Below are 5,965 nucleotides of genomic sequence, written 5' to 3'. Positions count from 1 at the left end.
GTAAGCCTATTTATTTTGGGTCGACATAGGCCAAGTTAAGGAGAAAGGAAACCATTATGTAGATCATTCAGCCTTTAAAACATGCTATGAAACAAAATGGGTTTTTTTTAAATGATTCAATATACTTCAACAAAGTTTATCTTAATAATAAAAGATTCATTTGCAACCACTTGAAGTTAAAATTGAATTAGGCAAGGATGCAAATCTGGATGAAAATTATTTGGAAAACAATACATTCATTTCACTTCAAAGATGCATCCTGTGTATTATTATTAATTACAGTGGGAAACAGTACATAAGTTTAAAAAATTTACACACTTCTCTGCAACTTGCTTTTCTTGCTTTTTTTTTTTTGAGGTAAAATTGACATAAAATTGTTGAATTAGTTTTAGTGTACAACATAATGATGAGATATGTATGTATATTATGAAATGATCACCAAAATAAGTCTAGTTATAATTGTTGTTCAGTCACTCAGTTGTGTTTGACTCTTTGCGACCCCATGGACTGCAGCATGCCAGGCTTCCCTGTCCTTCACCATTTCCCGGAGCTTGCTCAAACTCAAGTCCATTGATTCGGTGATGCCCCAACCATCTCATCCTCTGTTGTCCCCTTCTCCTCCTGCCTTCAATCTTTCCCAACATCAGGGTCTTTTCTAATGAGTTGGCTCTTTGCATCAGGTGGCCAAAGTATTGGAGTTTCAACTTCAGCATCAGTCCTTCCAATGAATATTCAGGATTGATTTCCTTTAGGATTGACTGGTTTGATCTCCTTGCAGTCTAAGGGACTCTCAGGAGTCTTCTCCAACACCACAGTTCAAAAGCATCAATTCTTTGGTGCTCAACCCTCTTTATGGTCCAACTCTCACATTCATACATGACTACTGGAAAACCCATAGCTTTGACTAGACAGACCTTTGTTGGCAATGTAATGTAATGACAAAGTTACAGTACATATTAAAAATTTTTTTTCTTGTGATGAGAACTTTTAAGATCTACTCTTTTAGCAACTTTCAAGTATGTCATATAGTATTTAATATATATTAATATATTATTTACATATTAATATATTTATATTATATTATATAACATTTAATATATTAGTTTATTAAATTTATTAAGGCATTTAATATATGTTAATATTTATATTAATAATATAATATTTAACATATATTTATTAAATTTATTAAAGTATTAAATACTAAATATATTAATTTACTATTAATATATATTGATATATGTTTATATATTAATATATTTATATTCTATAATAATATAAATAATATATTGTTTATTATTAGTATATATTAATATAGTATTTAATATATATTAGTATTATATATAACTATAGTGGCCATACGATTACATCCTCATGACTTGTTTTATAACTGGAAGTTTGACCTTTTGACCTCTTTCACTCATTTTCCCAATCCCTCCCCCTCTCAACTTGCTTTCTCAGACAGTAATACCTGGTAGAATTTCCAAATTAACTAGTATTTCTATTTAATTTGGTATCTGTAACTCTGTCAATGACTGGAAAACATTCCATGGCTGTGGATATAGTGTGACTTATTGAACCAGTTCCTCCATTGAGGTGCATTTAATTTTTGCCGCCTCTATAGACAATGCTATAAGATGAGCATACTTGTGCATATATCATATGGCTGGGTATTTTCACCAATGAAATTAATACCTAGAGTGGATGAAATGTTTATCTGTAGTAACATATTAATACATACATTACTTTTCAACTGAGGTAACTGTTCACAGTGTTTCCATAAGAAATACATGAGATTATTATTCTTTTATCTTTTTCCCACAACAATAGTATTATTGCTCTGTAATTTTCCAACGTTGGAGTAGAAAGTAATACTTTATCAAGGCTTTAATTTGCATTCTCTCATCATTCTTCAGTTTATGCATTTAAAATATACATTTATTGACTATTTGTCTTTGCTCTGCATAGTCTTTGTTTATTTTTCTAGTGAGTACTTTTTTGCATTTCATTATTATCTAAGATTCCCTAAACTACTAAAAATATTCATGGTTTGTCATCTGCTAAAATTTTCTTTAAATATGTTATTTTCTCAGTCGATCTTATGGCATCTTTGGCCATAAAAGTCTCAAAATTTTATACATAAATATATGTCCATATGCATAAATACACCTTAAGATTTTCCATCTTAGTTAAGAATGCCTCCCATAGAAGGAAAAAAATGATTTACCGGTTTTCTTTATATATGTTCTTTGTTTTCCTTATTAAATTTATTTCTAATACTTTTATATTTTAGTTTTTAACTTTTAACAGTTTTATTGGGATATAACCATACATACCATAAAATATCCCAGTGTAAAATGTACAGCTTAATGTTTTCAATGAATTTATATCATTGTGCATCCATCACCACAAAATTCAATTTTAGAACATTTCCATCATGCCAAAGTGGTTCCTTATGGCCATTTAGTCAACTCCTTCTCCTGTCTGAGTCCCTGGCAACCACCAATCTGATTTATGACTATAGATTTGCCTTTTCTGAAAATTTCCTATAAATGAAATCATATAATATGTGGTCTTTGGTTTATTTTCTTAGCTTAATGTTTTTGAGGTTGTATTCATTTCCTGGGGTAATAACAAATTACCACAAAATGGGTAGCTTGAACCAATAGAAATTTATTGTCTTACAGTTCTGAGGGCCAGAGTCCAAATTCAAGGTGTTGGCAGAGCTGCATCCCGCCCACCCCCCGGCCCCCCAATCCCCCACCCCGCCCCCACCCGCCAGTCCCCACCCCCCCACCCCCCCCACCCCCCGCCCCAGCGGGCCGGGGACTCTAGAGGAGAATCTAGCTGGCCTCTTCCAACTTCTGGTGGCTGTCAGCATTCCTTGGCATTCTTGGCATATGGCCACATCAGCACAATCTCTGCCTCAGTATTTGCATAGCTTTCTTCTGTGTGTGTCTTTGTCTTTTCCTCCTCTGTCTCTCAGATCTTCTTCTGCCTTTTTTGTCATTGAGTTTTGAACAATTTTGAACAACTGTAATTGAGTTTAGAACCCACCTGAATGAATCAGGACAATCTCTTCATCTCAAGACTCTTAACTGTGTAAGAATGCTACATGTGTAAAGACATTTTTTGGCTACAGAAACAAAGACAGACCTAGTATCCAAATACATGTTCTTTTAAGGTGAATCAAGCCTTCTTCTGGAAATGGCTGATTTTAAGGCCAAGGCAGGGAAAGTTAGAGATAAATCCAGAACATCTTGCTGTGACAGAAAGCAAGGTCAGGATCACAGAAAGATAGAGATCTACCAAAAGGACTTAGAAATAAGTTTGCAGATGCGCCCACTGGCCAAAACATGGGAAAAAAATGGGATCATCAAAATAAATAATAATAGTATAAAGTATTGTAACCCATTGAATAAAATAGGAATGCTTTAGTCCACAAACAAACAAACAAGAGAAAATTTTTCCTTACGGTAGAATGCCACCCAACAAATGTAGAAGAAATTATGATATTAGAATTCTCCATTTGAACCAGCATAGCAATAAACAATTTAGGCAAAAGCATTACAGGGAAGCAGGGAGTGAAAGTTGGACAGGGGGCAGGATATTTACTAGAGTCAAAGTATCTTCCCATAAAAATACTTATTAATGACAAAGGGAAAACGAGGACTCTATCATGGAGACACCTGGGCAATACTACCTTACTCTAGTGAGTGAACTACCAGGCATGGAGCAAATCAACAAGTGCCAGTCAGGGGGATACAATATCACACATCATTCTGTGTGGTTCCTGCCCAATACACATAATCTTCATGTTACTGTGAAGACACATCAGACAAGCCCAAACTGGGGGAGTCTGCAAAATAACTGGCCTGTGATCTTCTGAAATGTTAAAGTCCTGAGAGTCAAGGAGGGGCTGAGGACCTGTTTCCCAGAGACTAGACAAAGCTAGTTGTAACACACGATCCTGGATGGAGCCTTTTCCTGTAGAGAACATTATTGGGAGAGATGGCAAAACTCGAATAGTATCTCTGTGTGATGGGTACATGACAGTTCTTTGTACCATTCTTGTTCTGTTCTGTGAGCTTGACATGGTTTCCAATGAAAAAGGTAGCTTCCCCTTTTTCAGTGGTAAAGAATCCAACCGCAATGCAGGAGACAGAGGAAACACAGGTTCAATTCCTGGGTCTCAAAGATCAACTGGAGGAAGGCATGGCAACCCATTCCAGTATTCTTGCCTGGAAAATCCCATGGACAGAGGAGCCTGGATGGCTACAGTCCATAAGGTTGCAAAGAGTTGGACATGATTGAATGACTGAACACACACACACACACAAATGAAAAAGAATAAAATTATGTTGTTAGAGTTCCTGAGAGCCTGCTATTGGAATAAATCCTATCTGATCACATGGATTATTATTTGACACTCTTTTTATTGGGTTTTGGTATTAAAATTCTCCTGGCTTCATCAGATGAATTGGGGTACCTCTTATTTTTTTCTAAGATCTTGCAATTACTTACATTATTTTGCTAGAATTTAGATATGAAGATATTTGATCCTTTTGCCTTTGTAAGTGCTAGATCTAAATCACTTAAAACAAAACAAAATTCTTGTATAGTGGTTTATTCAAGTTTCCTCTCTTTACTTGGGTTGTTACACATATTGTTTGCTAGCAAATCATGTAGGTTTCAAATTTCAAATTTATTATAGAGTTGCACATTATGTTTTCTTTTATTTCTTTTGTTCTCTTTGGTATTTGTCTTTATGTACTCTTTCTCATGCACAATCTTGTATGGTTTTTGCTCTCCCTGTTTTCCTTAATCTCAAATAAAGGTGGTTTCTCCTTTTGCATGTTATTCAAATGAAGTGATTTTTGAGCTTTTCATTTTTATACTATTTTTGCTTTCTATTTCTTTAATTTCATGTTTTCTTTCCCTTAATTCCTCCTTCCTAGCTTTTTTGGTTCTTCTAATTTTTGTAATTATAAAGCTTCTATATTTTAACATCTTTATTCCTTAATAATAAATAATATAAGGCTATAATTTTTTCCATGAATGTAGCTTTTACCAAGTACCATAAACTTTAGTAAGAAATGTTATTTTCATTGATTTCTAGGTAATTTTGATTTTGCCATTGCTTTTTTGACAGTTTTTAACATTTCTTTAAATTCAGGGAATATATAGATATATACTTCTGAATTCCAATGTAGTTGAAGTTTCTGTATCTTTTTTACTTATTTTTAAATTTATTGGATTATGATCAGAAAAGCATAATGAGGACTTCTTTAAGGAAAAACATGTAAGTAATTTTTAGAAGTCTTCCATGGAGTATTAAAAAAGGAATTTTTTGAGGAACAAGTTCTCTCTGATTCTATGTACAATTGGTTATTACTATTCCTAGTAGTTATATCAAATAAAGATACTTTGAAGACTGAACCTTTGCTCCTGGGGGAGATACAGAGTTAGATTTCTGTGAACCTCTGGTTACAACATTTTTGTCAACCGGTCAATACATAACCTTCCTCTTTGTGTGTTTTTGTTTAAAGACACTTATTGAATATATACTGGTGATTCATTAACATTGAATCCACAGTCCGTATCACAGTAGCTCTTGCCTAGATGAAGTTCATCTACCTTCATGAGGCACATCACAGCCTTCTTGCATGTAGGAACCTAACGGCACTTCAGTGCATGGCGGACCATTTTAAACAGTGAGGTCACCAAAAAAAGCCCACAAATGCCCAAATTCTGATACTAAATAGACTGAGGAAAGGGCATGTCTGTAATAAAGAATTGAAATTTAAGAAGGCAGTTTCACTTTATTTGACCTCTGATTTTGATCACTTTATTTGATTTGACCACTTTATTTGACACTCTGAATGTGTCTGTGAGTGAGAGAAAAGTTCTGAAAATATTGATTTAGGGCTTATAAATACATTTTGGCAAGGCAAATTCACAAATACCT

General features: G+C 34.0%; 1 long non-coding RNA gene across 2 annotated transcripts in view; it reads left to right on the top strand.

The window, feature by feature from the left end:
- Positions 1-5,965, top strand: part of LOC112447728 (uncharacterized) — a 55,091-nt gene that overhangs the window by 29,497 nt on the left and 19,629 nt on the right. The gene's annotated exons all lie outside the window — the stretch shown is intronic.

The sequence above is a fragment of the Bos taurus genome, chromosome 1 (assembly GCF_002263795.3).
Source record: "Bos taurus isolate L1 Dominette 01449 registration number 42190680 breed Hereford chromosome 1, ARS-UCD2.0, whole genome shotgun sequence".
Lineage (NCBI taxonomy): Eukaryota > Metazoa > Chordata > Mammalia > Artiodactyla > Bovidae > Bos > Bos taurus.
Note: the sequence above shows the minus strand (reverse complement) of the source record. Positions and strands in the feature narration are given on the sequence as shown.